The sequence below is a fragment of the Girardinichthys multiradiatus genome, chromosome 19 (genome assembly GCF_021462225.1).
Source record: "Girardinichthys multiradiatus isolate DD_20200921_A chromosome 19, DD_fGirMul_XY1, whole genome shotgun sequence".
In the NCBI taxonomy this organism is placed as follows: Eukaryota; Metazoa; Chordata; class Actinopteri; order Cyprinodontiformes; family Goodeidae; genus Girardinichthys; species Girardinichthys multiradiatus.
Genome location: NC_061811.1, coordinates 36,437,934 through 36,453,385, shown reverse-complemented (window position 1 = coordinate 36,453,385; position 15,452 = coordinate 36,437,934). Strand labels below are relative to the sequence as shown.

The 15,452-nt window shown below is 43.1% G+C and overlaps 1 long non-coding RNA gene across 1 annotated transcript in view; it reads left to right on the top strand.

Moving 5' to 3' along the window:
* The window catches only part of LOC124855966, a 33,794-nt gene that overhangs the window by 11,672 nt on the left and 6,670 nt on the right, over window positions 1-15,452 (top strand). The window contains exons 3-4 of the long non-coding RNA XR_007035205.1: window positions 14,182-14,245; window positions 14,681-14,871. This is a non-coding gene — a long non-coding RNA (uncharacterized LOC124855966). The remainder of the gene's footprint in view (window positions 1-14,181; window positions 14,246-14,680; window positions 14,872-15,452) is intronic.

Sequence of the window (15,452 nt, the reverse complement as noted above, 5' to 3'; positions counted from 1 at the left end):
CGGGCATGCAGTATCATGTGTTTTACTGAGACATGGCTGCAGGATCATATTCCCGACTCCAGCGTCTCTCTGCCGGGCTTTTTAACCATACGAGCAGACACAAGATTTAAGGAGGAGCGGCAAATGTAAAGGAGGTGGACTGGCAATACTTGTGAACGACAGATGGTGTAATCCAGGACATGTTACTGTGAAGTGTCATCTCTGCAGTCCAGATATTGAACTGTTGGCCGTAAGTTTTCGTCCATATTATTTACCAAGAGAGTTCACCAGTGTTATTTTGGCAACAGTTTACGTTCCACCTTCTGCTGTTGCCGACACTGCATGTGATGCCATCAGCTCAGTTGTTGCTAAGCTACAGACACAAAACCCCAATGCTTTTGTGGCAATTTCTGGTGATTTTAACCTGCTTCACTCTCTGCTACACTTCCAACGTTTCAACAGTTTGTCAGCTGCTCTACCAGAGAAAACAAAACATTGGATTAGTTTTATGCAATGTCAAGGACTCATACATCTCTGGAGCAAGACCTCCTCTAGGCAAATCAGATCACAATCTTGTTTTTCTCTGCTCAAAATATAAGCCCCTAGTTCAGAGGCAACCTGTAATAAAGAGGACTGTGAGAAAATGGTCACAGGAAGCTGAAGAAGCTCTGCAAGGTTGCTTTGAGGCTACAGACTGGGACGCACTGTGCCAGCCACATGAAGAGGACATCAATGCCATGACTGAGTGTGTAACCGATTATATAAACTTCTGTTGGGACCATACAGCCATGGATTTCGACACCAAAACTCCGGTACATACTTTTCTGGAACTTTTCAAAATAAAGTGCATTAACCTTCTTCCGGCGCAGCCAGAAAAGGGGATAACTGCGGACTTCCTGTGGCACCATTACCCAAATAAAAGCACAATTCCGAAGGGGAAAGGGGGGTAGCAGAGGGCTGCCCGCATATAAGCCCCCACCTTTCCACAAGTCGCCCTCTTCCACACGGCCTTCCAGAGGTACCGGATAGGAGGGAAACACAGCGCGCTGATGTCTTTTGCTGGCAAAAAGACATAAATTCAACTGGATCCTAGGAAGCCATACGATCACCGATCATATGCAAAGTTAAGTAGAATGAAATACTGTCTGTGTATCCGGTATTTTCATTCATGAACGGGGAAATTAAGATGTAAGAGTTGCTTACATTTTCTCTTTGAGGCCCCACAGAAGCAATTCAGAGAGAAGCCCCGAAGACGGCAGAGACCGCAGCGGACAACGTTCGTTCTTCATCCACAGCTGGAGGTTAGCGGGAAGCTAACCTTTGTTCACCGAACGAACGCACCGCACCTTCTGATCGGAAGAAACTGAGGAAGTTAGCGGGAAGCTAACTCTTCGTTCACGATGGATATCTTCTTCAAACTTCGCCCTTGGACAACATTCCCTCAACAGGTTCAGAGGTTCAGAGGTAAACTTTATTAAAAGGGTGGTTTTAACCAGAACATTGCTCATAACGCGCCGTCCGCGCTTATGCATTTTAACCCTGGTATTTTAAAGGTATGTGTTGATTCTGGTGCTAAGCTATATTCTAGCTTAGCACTTTAGCTAGCTTCTTTGTTAGCCCAACGGCCAGCCGGTAAGAACACGTGTGCTAGCATTAAGGCTAGTCAACAGAAAGGTTGTTAGTTTTCAAGCTAGTGAATAATAGTCCCTGAACATCATTTGCTAGAGTTGATAACTAAGTAAACACCATTAAGCCCAATTTCGCCAGAAAGATTTGGCTCTTTTCCAAAATACTCAATAATATTTCTTCAAATATTATTTTAATAAATAAAGGCAGTTAATTAGACACCGTTGAGAATTAGTCATCCAGGAGGTTGCTTTTATTCAGCAGATCATTATTTAAAACATTATTTTATTAAAATAATATTTAATCTGATCTTGCATTGTGAAGGGTTGTCTAACTGTTGCTGATTATTTTCTAAGTTAGTTCCAAAGCTAACTTCACTTCACTTCCAGATTCTTCAAGATAATCCTTGATTCTCAAACATAAACATTGCATGGTAATGTTGCATCGCTCTTTTTGGTCATGATTTCTAATCATCTTTAATCAACTTGTTTATATTGTACATAGCCCATTAGTCTTCATTATTCTTTAATTCTGCTTGGTAGTTTAGTTGGATTGTTTTAGCATAGTAAAGAGTTTGTTGATTGAAATATGTTTGACTTTGAGTTGACTTATTTTTGTTAATAAATTCTTGTATTTTAAGAAATTGTGTGAATTCATTCCATATGTGTGCAGAGTTTATACTGTTCAATAATGCCAGAGCTCGTCTCACACCTTTCTATTCTGTCCTAATACCATGGGGCTGGTATTCACAGGACAATCCTTAACAGACCGGAATATTATTTGGTAAAATATTAAAATATTAATATTAAAATATTAATATTAAATATTAAATAATATTCTCAGATTCATATTTCCAATACTTCTGTGTGGATAACATCATCCCCACCAGAACCGTGAGATGCTTCCCCAATAACAAACCTTGGATCACCAGTGACGTGAAGGACTTGCTTAACAAGAAAAAAAGAGCCTTCAGAGAGACAGAGAATTATTGAGGAGTTTACAGAAGCAACTTCAAGTCAAGATAAGAGACAGCAAGGAGGTGTACAAGAAGAAGCTGGAGAGCAAGCTCCAGCAAAACAATATCAGAGATGTGTGGTCAGGAATGAAGAAGATCACAGGCTTCAAGCAGAAGGTTGATCAGACCGATGGAGGTCTGGACAGAGCCAATGAACTGAACACATTCTTCAATAGGTTCAGTTCAGAAACAAGCTTCGCATCCTCCTCTCCTGCTCACAGCCAAACAGACATTCCACCCTCCTTTGACCCACAAGACCCACAGCTGTCCAGTAACACCTCACATTTTTTATCTTCCACCTCAGCCCTAGACCCTTCTGCTTCTACATGTTTGCCTTCAACCATATCAGAAGATTCTGATACTTCCTTTGCTTCCCCCTTCCACCTGTGTGTCTCAAGAAGTCAGGTGAAGAGACAACTGGAGAGACTGAATAGGAATAAGGCTGCAGGTCCAGATCATGTCAGCCCTAGAGTCCTGAAGGCCTGTGCAGAGCAGCTCTGTGGGATTCTGCAGCACCTATTCAACCTTAGCCTGGCCCAGGAAAGGTTCCGGTGTTGTGGAAGACCTCTTGTCTTGTTCCGGTACCAAAGAAAACTCACCCATCAGTCCTCAATGACTATAGACCTGTTGCCCTGACATCTCACATCATGAAGGTCCTAGAGAGACTCCTGTTGGCCCACCTGAGTAAGCAAACAATAAACCATCAGGATCCCCTTCAGTTTGCTTATCGCTGTGGAGTTGGAGTTGAAGATGCCATCATAAACCTGCTTCAACAAACCCACTTTCATCTGGACAAAGCCAGCAGCACTATGATGATCATGTTCTGTGATTTCTCCAGTGCATTTAGTACAATCCAACCTGATTTGCTTTGTGAGAAACTCCAGAAGACTCAGGTGGAGGCCTCAACAATCTCCTGGATCAAAGACTACCTGACAAACAGACCACAGTTTGTGAGACTGAAGGGTTGTGAGTCTAACCAGGTAGTCAGCAGCACAGGAGCACCACAGGGGACTGTACTCTCACCATTCCTTTTCACTCTGTACACCTCAGACTTCCAGTACAAGACAGACTCCTGTCATCTGCAGAAATACTCGGATGATTCTGCAGTCGTGTGGTGGATCAGAGATGGACAAGAAGCTGAGTATGATTGTAGATTTTAAGAGAAACAGGGATAAGTCAAAAACTATTTCTATCATGGGAGAAGAAGTGGAGATGGTGGAGGAGTATAAATACCTCGGTGTTCACCTGGACAACAGACTAGAGTAGAGATGCAACTATGAAGCCATCTACAAGAAGGGACAGAGCAGACTGTACTTCTTGAGGAAGCTTAGGTCCTTTGGTGTTTGCAGCATATGCAAACATATGCTGCATATCTTCTATAAGTCTGTTGTGGAGAGTGTGATGTCTTCTGCCATCATCTGCTGGGGAAGCAACATCAGAGCCAGGTACTTAAAAAAACTCAACAAGCTGATAAAAAAGGCTGGCTCTGTTCTGGGGACTCCTCTGGAACCTCTGGAGATCATTGTGGAAAGACGGATTCTTCATAAAATGAAGAACATTATGGAGAACCCTGAGCATCCTCTTCATGAGACTGTCCTACAACAACAGTGTCTTCAGTCAGAGGCTTCTTCAGATCTGCTGTAAGACAGAGCGCTACAGGAGATCCTTCCTGCCTACAGCCATCAGCATCTACAACGGCTCTTTGAGGAAACCTTCATAATATGAGCTATAACAACATTTAATTTCACTTTGGGATTAATAAAGTATTTTTGAATTGAATTGAATTGAAGTAAGACTTTAAAGGAGAGCTAATATTTTGGTACATGTTAATACGGAACAGGCATTATTCCTATCATTAATTAATTCCAGAGATTTGTACGTTATTTTTGTACTTGTTGATGTGTGAAAGCCTTTCTGAGACTGGCAAGTGTCAGCTTTAATGGAAATCTAAATATGGTTACCCTATAGAATACACAGTCCCAGTCATCCTCTCACTGCCTACTTGATGATGTCACAAACGCTGATATTGTAGTGCAGTGGAATAGACTGGATGAATATCTCACTAAGAACACTTACACATAATTGTAGGATCTCTGCTCCACACCTTCTGGTAGCTTCTGGCAGCTCATTGTCTGCAGCTGCAACGCATTCTCCTAATGAGCTCATGGGCTTCTTAAGGTAGCTGCTGATACAGACTTTGCTGGAACATAACCTCAGTTATGTGGACTCCTGTCTGTCTGCCTATCCGTCTGCCTGCCTGTCTGCCTGTCGACCTGCCTATCTACCTACCTGCCTGCCAACATCTGGTAATACTCCCTCCTAAGGACTGCACTGTAAATATTCTCATCACCAGTACTCTCTCTCCTTGGATTCCTGGGTTTACCTCCTCCTCCTCTGGCTTCTGGACAACTCCAACTCAAGATTCCTTAAACAAAGTCTACAGTAGAAATAAACCTCATTTACCGTCTTATTCTGTGTGCTGAGTCTGTTTCATCCTCTGGTTTTGTTCTACTTCGACTATCTAAGCAATTCATGATAGTATGTTCCAGCCATCTAACATGTCGAAGAACAATTCGGATGATGAACAGACTTCCTTAAAGGAACACCTACAATCTACTGAAACCATGCTTCAACAGCTACTGCAACAACAAAGGACTACGGATTCTCATCTCACAGAACTTGGTGGTATTGTTCATGCTTTAAGCGAAATCATAACCAAACTCTCACTTGCCTCTTCCAATCCTCCAGCTCATTTAGAGAATCCTCAGCCACCCACAATTCTATCTTCTGGGATCCGAGAGCCTGACTTCCGTCCGTCTGAACTGTTTGATGGTAATCCTAATAACTTTGGTGGTTTTTCTCTCCAGTGTGAATTAGCATTTAGTCGTTCCCCCTCCCTTTTCCCTACTGCTGCCTCCAAGATTACTTATATTGTTACTTCGCTAAAGGGATCTGCTCTGCGCTGGGCGCACGCCTATTTGGCATCTAACCCTGTTGAGTCTCTTAGTTATGCCATTTTTTTCAGTCACTTCAAGAGAGTCTTCGATCAACCACTCCAGCAGGAGGCAGCGGCTAAGAAGATACTCACCTTCAAACAGGGAAGGAGAGCGTTGGCTGAGTTCGCCATCGACTTCCGGGAGGCAGCGCAGGAGGTGGGTTGGGATGAAGCGGCACTCAAGGGTATTTTTGTTAATTCCCTTGCAGATCAAGTAAAGGACCAGTTGGTTTTGAGAGATGAACCCAAAAGACTGGATGAATTAATCAACCTATCGATCCGCATTGACAACCGTCTAAGAGAGAGACAAACAGAAAGGAACTACAATTCACATTGGCAGCACTCTCTGGCGCCTCGAACCACTTTCCTCGACGCACCCACTTCCTCTTCAGAGGGATCTGCGGAACCGGAACCGATGCAGATTGGTCACACTCGACTCTCCCCAGAGGAACGACAACGTCGCTTTGAGGGTGGTCTTTGCCTATATTGTGGACAAGGAGGACATTTTATCACATGATGCCCCAAGAAGGGAAAAGAGAGGGCTCGTCAATAGGTCAGGGGACTTTGATGAGCATATCCCATTCTTCCCCTGTCACTCGTCTGTGTTTTCCGGTCACTATTATTGTTGGCCAAGAGAAGTTTCCTGTTGACGCTTTTATTGATTCTGGTGCTGAACAGAATCTTATTTCCTCGGATCTGGTTGATAAACTTCAAATACCCTCTCAGCCTCTCAACCATTCCCTTTCTGTCACTGGCATCACTGGTCAAACCATGTCTCAAGTGAGATTTAAAGTGCCTCAGCTTCACATCATCACCTCTGGTAACCATCATGAATGGGGTGAGTTCTTTGTTGTCTCTTCCATCTCTCCACAATTAGTTTTGGGGTTTCCCTGGTTGCAGAAACATAATCCTGCTATTAATTGGGTGGAGGGCAGAGTAGAGAGATGGAGTAATCTCTGTCTCCAGAACTGCTTAAGAACTGCTGTCTCTCACTCTATCAAACAACTCAAACCTTCTGAGCCTGTTGATGTGTCCAAAGTTCCACCTGAATACCACAATCTCATACCTGTGTTTAGCAAACAAGGGGCTCTTTCTTTACCTCTGCATCGCCCCTATGACTGCTCTATTGATCTCCTCCCAGGCGCTCCGCTACCATCCAGCAGACTCTTTAATCTCTCCGGACCCGAGAGTTGACTAATGCACCCGCTGTTTTCCAGGCTCTTATTAATGATGTTCTTCGTGACTTTCTCAACCTCTTTGTTTTCGTTTATCTGGATGACATTTTTTCCCAGGACATAGAACAACATCGCCAGCATGTCAGAACAGTTCCCCAGAGGCTTTTTGAGAATCAACTCTTTGTTAAAGCCGAAAAGTGCGAATTCAGTGTCACATCTGTGTCTTTTTTGGGTTTTATTTTTGAGGCAGGCAGGTACAGAACTGATCCCGAGGCTGTGGCAGAGTGGCCTACTCCAACTGATCGCAGGCAACTTCAAAGGTTCTTGGGATTTGCTAATTTTTATAGGAGGTTTATAAGGAACTACAGTCAGGTCACTGCACCTCTCACTCAACTCACCTCCTCTCTGAAAACGTTCCATTGGACTCCTGAGGCAGAAAGGGCATTTGGGGAATTAAAGACTCTATTTTCTTCAGCACCCATATTGACCCATCCTGATCCATGTGCACAATTTATTGTAGAGGTTGATGCTTCTGACATTGGAGTAGGGGCTATTCTTTCTCAACGGTCTCCTCTGGATGATAAGGTACATTCATGTGCCTATTTTTCTCGTCGTTTGTCTCCAGCAGAGCAAAATTATTATGTGGGCAACCGTGAACTTTTAGCCATCAAGTTCGCGCTTGAGGAATGGCGCCATTGGTTAGAGGGTACTGAAGTCCCTTTTCTCATTTGGACTGATCATAAGAACCTCTCCTACATTCAAAATGCCAAGAGACTTAACCCCAGACAAGCCCGTTGGTCTCTGTTTTTTGCTCGTTTTCATTTTTCTATCTCCTACAGACCCGGTTCCAAGAACATTAAGCCTGATGCTCTCTCTCGCCAGTTATCTCATTCTGACCAACTCAAGACTGAAGCTTCCATCCTACTGGATTCTTGTATTGTGGGCTCCCTCACCTGGGCCATTGAAAAGGACATCAGGGATGCACAGAGGTCCTAACCTGACCCAGGTACTGGCCCAGTGGGCAAGCTGTTTGTTCCCAACTCTGTCGTCAATAAAGTTCTGGATTGGGTGCACAACAATAAATTGACTTGTTATCCTGGGGTGACTTGTATGATCACATTTACCAAAAGGTATTTCTGGTGGCCGACTATGAACCTCAACATTAAAGATTTTGTTGCAGCTTGTCCCACATGTGCTCGAAACAAGAACACTAATCAACCCCCTGCTGGTCTTCTTCAACCTCTGCCCACCCCTAGCCGCCCCTGGTCCCACATTTCCGTTGATTTCATCACTGGTCTCCCGCCATCTGACGGTAACACAGTCATCCTTACTGTTGTTGACAGATTCTCTAAAACAGCCCATTTTGTTCCTTTACCCAAGCTTCCGTCTGCATTGGAGACTGCCCAAGTCCTGGTTCTCCACGTTTTCCGCATCCATGCCATACCTTTGGACATTGTTTCTGACCGAGGCCCGCAGTTCATCTGGCAGGTTTGGAAGGAGTTTTGCAAAGCTCTTGGTGCCTCCGTAAGTCTTTCATCTGGATACTACCCCCAATCTAATGGACAGACAGAAAGATGCAACCAGGAACTTGAAGTCGCCTTGAGGTGCGTAATAAATGACAACCCCTCTTCTTGGTGCAAACATCTCACATGGATCGAATATGCTCACAACACACATACTTCCTCTGCTACTGGTTTGTCCCCCTTTGAGGCTTCACTGGGCTATCTACCCCCGCTGTTTCCCAGTGTTGAATCTGACATCCTGGTCCCCTCTGTTCAGCATTATGTTTCCAGGTGTCGTAGGATCTGGCAACAGACCAGGAGGACCCTCCTACGCACCCTGGAACAAAATAAGAGGTTCGCTAACCGTCACCGTTCTGCTGCACCTGTGTACCGCATCAATCAGAGAGTCTGGCTTTCCACCAGGAATATTAAATTAAAAGATACTTCTAGAAAGTTGACCCCCCGTTTCATTGGCCCTTTTCTCATCGAGAGGATCATCAACCCATCTGCGGTGAGACTCAAACTACCATCTTCCATGCACATTCACCCTACTTTCCATGTTTCCCAGATCAAGCCAGTCTCGGAAAGCCCCCTAAGTCCTCCCACCAAGCCCCCTCCTCCTGCTCGACTCATTGATGACCACCCTGCATATACGGTCAATCGTATCCTGGATGTTCGGTGTAGGGGGCGTGGTTTTCAATATCTTGTGGATTGGGCAGGATATGGACCCCCGTTCTCACATCCTGGACCCTACTCTCATCACGTCCTTTTACAAACGCCATCCTGAAAAGCGTTCTGGATTGCCTGGAGGCAATTGTTGAGGGGAGGGTACTGTAGGATCTCTGCTCCTCCCCTTCTGGTTGGTTCTGGCAGCTCATTGTCTGTAGCTGCAACGCATTCTCCTAATGAGCTCATGGGCTTCTTAAGGTAGCTGCTGATACAGACCTTTGCTGGAACATAACCTCAGTTATGTGGACTCCTGTCTGTCTGCCTATCCGTCTGCCTGCCTGTGTGCCTGTCGACCTGCCTATCTGCCTACCTGCCTGCCAACATCTGGTAATACTCCCTCCTAAGGACTGCACTGTAAATATTCTCATCACCAGTACTCTCTCTCCTTGGATTCTTGGGTTTACCTCCTCCTCCTCTGGCTTCTGGACAACTCCAACTCAAGATTCCTTAAACAAAGTCTACAGTAGAAATAAACCTCATTTACCGTCTTATCCTGTGTGCTGAGTCTGTTTCATCCTCTGGTTTTGTTCTACTTCGACTATCTAAGCAATTCATGATAATAATGTCATAATTTGTAGGTGTTTGAGTTTTGTTTTGGACCTTGCTCATGATTGTTTATATTCAGGTAGTGCTTTATTAGTTCCTTCCTTAGGTTTGGTTTCTTACCTTTTCTTGTATTTTGTTTTTGGTGTATTTGAGTTCTGTTTTATTTGTAATACATTTCTTTAGGTTAGGTTTTATCCTTGCATTTCTGTTTAGTTCTAGTCATGGTTTGTTTTCACTTTCTGCCATAGTAATCAGCCTTATTCAGACCACCTGCTTGTCATAATCTGCCTTTATCTTCTGTTTACTTTCTCTGCACAGCCAGTGTCTTCTTTTGCTTCGTAATTCTGTTAGTTGTTTGCTACTTCCTTGCATTTCTGTCAGATATGTTAGCTTATATTTCCTCATAGATCTGGTTCCTCCCTGTTTATGTTCTTTTTGGAGTCTCATTGTTTACTTATTTCAGTTCATTTAGATGTTTACTGTTACCTCCCTGCAGTCCCTGCTAATGTGTGTCACTCTCCCTGAGTTCCCTGCAGTCCCTTTGTCAACAACCGCCTTATATTTGTCCTGATTAGTTCCCCTGTTTCATTGGTCCATTCTCCTACCAACCTCAGTATTTATACTCCCAGATTGTCATTGTTCTCCACTGGTTCCTCCTGGAAATTACATGGCTTGCTACCCTGTTTGCTGCCTTATTCCATGTCCTCTGTTTCTACACTCCTGTTATCACCCCGCTCTTGTCACTCACCTGCCTGTGTTAGTGTCCCTGGTCAAATTCTAAGCTTGTTTACCATTAAATCCTTCTATTATACTTCACTATGATCTGCATTTGGGTCCTACCTTAACACAACTAATTCCATGCTCTTCATATAACCTTCTGTTCTGTTAACTCCTTCCTGGAGTATCCTGTTTGCCACGTCACACCTGTCCAACACTGCTATACCCATGCCAAGTTGTACATGTTCATGTCCATGCCTGCTCCTGCTATCTAATGCTAAGCTGTAAGTTTTTGTGATCAAATCTTTTTTATTCACCGATCCACCAATTCCTGCATGCTTGTCTGCATTTGGGTTCTCCTCCAATAGCCTTTTCTGACACATGATGCATGGGTAGCACCAGTGTGTATTAAAAATATCAGTTTCATTAAATAAGATATTGTCAGTCTCAAATCATTAAATACCTTATGCCTGTCCAGAGGGTACATTCTGTTTTTTATTGCATGAAAGGAATGAGAGGAACATATTATATTATAAAAATATGTTAGAATCACAATATTAACACATCAATTCTAAACTGAATGATTATACTAGATTTAGTTAGTAAAGGATCAATAATTATTTGTAATCACATTGATGGTGCTTTCACACCGAACGCGGATTCTGCAAATATTTTGCGCCATTTGTGTGCTTTTGCCTACTTGACACTCCGCGTAAACTCCGTGTTGCCATTTCGCAACAAGCAGCAACGCTTCGGCGCGTCATCAAATAGGAGGAACTTCCATCTGCTGCTTGCTGGTTTCAACTAAATATGGTGGACATGGATTTCACGAACCTAATTACGGTTTTTTACCAGTGGAGAGCCAAAAAAGGCCGCTGACGTTGACGTCCCTGGGTTCACCAGATTCTTCAGGGATGGGAACAGTTCGGAGATTACCACCACCTACTCCAGAAGCTGCATCTGGATGACGGTCAATTTCAGCGGTACTTCTGTCTATCCAGAACCCAGTTCAAAGATCTGCTGTCCCGCGTTGGGAGACAAATTGGCCTCCGGGACACCAACTACCGGCGCTGTATCCCCATCTGTCTTCAGTGAGTAAATAAATCTCAGCCCAATAAAAAAAACTGCCAATTTTTTATGTCCACATCTCCTAAATATAAGATATTTGTGCCTAAACATAACCAGGCCAGGTCCTTTCTGTTCTTGTCTCGGTAAAAGTAATTAGTTGAGTCATACAACGCTGGCTTGCCGTACACCGCCACTATAATCTGGTCCTCCATCTTCACTGACAACCGCTGCGGTCTTTCACCCTACGTCACAGCCACATCCAGTCCCTGATTGGTTGACGCGACGCGAATTTAGAAAAAAGTTCAGATTTTTCAATTCGTCCATCGCTCTCGCTCCGCTCCGCTCCCGCTTCGCTCTACGCGCCTTCCGCACCACGTCCTTCGTCTCCTTCACTCCGCTCCTGAACGCGCCTCTACATAGGGATAACATGTAAATCGGCCACTCCTATCGCAGAATCCGTGTTCGGTGTGAACGCACCATTATACAATCATTAACCCAAGGGGACCTATCATGCTTTTAAAATCCCTCCTTTTCACACCTAAATCATTCAGTTGTGGTCTATATGAAGTGGAACTGCAATGCTTTGGTCTGAACTCTTTGTTATTGCAGCTCCAGACTCCTTTTAGCCCTATTCTGAGGTGCATCTGAGAGCAACTTGTTTTAATGTGGTCTCTTTAAATGCTATTGAGGTACTTCACACCCCGCCCACCACCAGGTCAAAGAGCATTCCACTTTAACCTGTTCGGCCATTTTTGTGGTTTGATAGCAAGGATACAATTATTATCTAGCGGTGCAAAAACTATGATGGTGACCACCTCCGAAGGTGGATCAGAGACCTAATATTGGTGGGTAAACTTGCCAGGAGAAAGAACGTGTAGATTACTGAAGGAATGAATGAGGCTTTAAAGAACGTTTCTGGTTTATTTCTCATTAGATGAGTGGCACTAGAAGTGTACAATTTGTCTTTGTAAACATCGTCCCCTAATGTTTGAATGGAGAAAATGCTTATTTTGTCTTGCTAATAGTTATTTGCTGGGAGGATCAAAGTAACGGGGGTTTTACCTTCCTAACAGAAGTGAAAATAAAAAAAATACAGACTGGGGAAATAAAATATTTACATATATTCCATGTTACATGTATTTATTCATTTAGAAGAACTGTATTAAAAATAAGTTTGCAAAAACTAGATAAACCCTAAAGTGGACTGTACCAACTCTGACACTGCTGCTTGCTGTAAAACAAACTTGACGAAAGATGAACCCCCCTTCTGGAGTACCACAATCAGCTGATCAAAATGAAGTAGATAAATGTTGACTAAGTCTCAGTGACATTCGCCAGAGCATTTGAAGGGGAATGATAACTTTTCCTACATTTCCCTTAAGTTATAAGAATAGTATCTGGCTTCTGTTGACACAGCAAGCTGAAGTTAGTATACAATTTGTAACTTCAAAAATACTGTTCAAAGAGCAGAATTGCCTAATTACCACCGAATTGGACACCACAAATCAGTGTGGTGTTTTCCTCCTATAACAGCTGTGGATTGATGTTAGAATTGATGTTTCTATCATAAGTCAGTCATTAAGGTTTAGTTTAGATATTTTCAAGTGAGGCTCTGTTAATTCACCAATAATATTTTCGTTACCTGTAGTCGAAAGGTGTCACAACATCATGATCTTGTTGGAAATTAAATATATCCTCCTAGTGGCAGAAGCTAACAATTAGACATCAGTTTTAGTTGACTTTAGCAATTTAAATGAAGTAAAACGGAAAATGCTTCTATCAGTGGGGTACAATGCTATGTTAGAGAATGTCATTAACATGAATATTATTAACAGTTTACCATTTTACAAGAGATCATTGTTACATTGGAAGCAGTTTGTTCAAGCCGAACAACGTCTGTGTATGGAGTTATGATGGTTGAGCACTCATCTGCATCAATCCATTACATCAGCTGTGACTCATTAGCCTGTACTAACTCTCCATAGAATCCTTAGCATTTAGCGTTAGTTGTGCAGCAGCATTAAAGATTGTATATCCCTGTGTTTTCCAGGTCCAAAGGTATGAAAACTATTCAAGCAATGTGTGGTTCATAATTTATGAACCTCTGGACTTCAGTTTACTCAAGTACACTGCGTTGTATAAGTCTGTTGGCACTTTCTGGAACCCCCCCCCCCCCACCACCCCCCCCCCCCCACCACCCCCCCCCCCCCCACCCCCCAAGTGTTACGTATTATGCAGACCCAGTCTGGTGGTCAAAAATACACCTGGAGCTCAGTTAAGTTGGGTGTGACAATCTGCATAGTCATTTCCTTATTAAATAGGAAGCAGAATGGGTTCATGTAGTATGTAGTACAGTGTTGGCTAACATTCCCAGTTGCCTAACAAATGCGTTTTTGCCTGTGAGCATCTATGTGTTGCAGCGTTTAACGCAGTGATTTGTGGTGCAGAGAAGTTATGACTCCATGGTTTAATTACCTTGCCTCGCTGCTGCTGCTGTCAACAGACATACAGACACACCCAGTCCTTCCCTCTTCATGTTGCAGTAAGATGTTTTCACAGAAGGTGGGCACCTGCCTCTGCTTCCTTGCCGATTGTTTTCAGGACTGGGGGCCTCTGTAGTCCTGACGTTTTTTGCACTGAGGTAGCGTTTCCTTGCATTATGGTCACAGAATAGCTTTCCTTGTCCATTGTGGAACATGTTAAAACTCCTTATGGATTTAGGAACAGTGATGGGGGAAGAGTGGAGGGAGGGAATGTGGGAAGATTCTGGGGAATTCCAGTGGCATTCCTTTTAGATTGCCTTCCTCACTCTTTTCTTGTTTCCTTTAGGCACATTTGGTTCAGCTCTGTGTCAAGGTCAGGTCAGCCCTTTGCAACAGACAAACTTTATTCTGTAAGTGTTGATTTTAAGTTTTTTAAAACAAGACAGTGCTTTTCAAAAGTATTCACACACCTAAAACTTCAATTGTTAACTTTTGTCACATTTCAACTACAAAGACCATTGTATTTTGTCGGAGTTTGCTGTGATACTGGAGGAAATACGATACAGGCTTTAAAAATGTTACTGAATAAAAATCAAAAAAATTTTGAATGCATATATTTGGTATATTCTAGAACCACCTTTGGCTTCAGGTCCAGCTACAGGTCTTCTTCTTTGTAAAACAGCTCTAGATAAGTCTGATTGGATAGAGAACATCTGTGTTGCAGTTTCTAAATTTTGTCTCAGATTCTTTGTTAGATTTAGATGTGGACTTTGACTAGGCTATTCTAACACACTAAACAGGCTTTGATCTAAACCAGTCCATTGTATCTCTGGCTGTATGTTTAGGGTGGTCGTCCTACAGCAAGGTGAACCTCCACCCCAGTCTCCAGTTTTCTGCAGCCTCCAACTGGTTTTCTTCCAAGATTGTCCTGGATTTAGCTCCTTCAGTCTTCGCATCAGCTCTGACCTGCTTCTGATTCTGTTCAGTAGAAGAAAACCATCTTCACAGTTCAATCCTGGCACCACCATATTTTACTGTGGGTTTGTGTATTCAGGATGATCATGGGCAATACTCGGCCACATTCTGTATATTGGCATGATCTTATCCCTGACCTGTCTGCTGTGTTCCTTGGTCTTCATGATGTTTGTTCTCTAATGTACTCAAACAAACCTCTGAGGCCTTCGGAGAACAGCTGCATAACTGTATAGATGTGCAACATGACATAAGGTGAAAAGGTTCCAGGGGGGTGAATTATGGCCATGCAAAAAGAAAATATTTAAAGAATAAACCTGACATGTTTAATAGTAAATAAATATATTAAGTTATAGTATAAACACTGAGAAGTACATTCTATCAAAGTTTGCCAACAGGAAGACATTTATTTAAGCAATTCTATAAGCACACACAGACACACACACACACACCGAGACACACACACACAGTCAGTATCAGATTGCATTGATAGTGCATCACTCAATAAGCTTTAAAGAAAACAGATTAGAACTCCTTCAACAAAGTGGCAACAGAAAGTGGTGCTTCTAGCCCGAACTGAAAGAGAAGGAGAAAGACAAATAAACATAGTTTAGTCCGAGAAGCCATTCTAAACATGTTGACTCT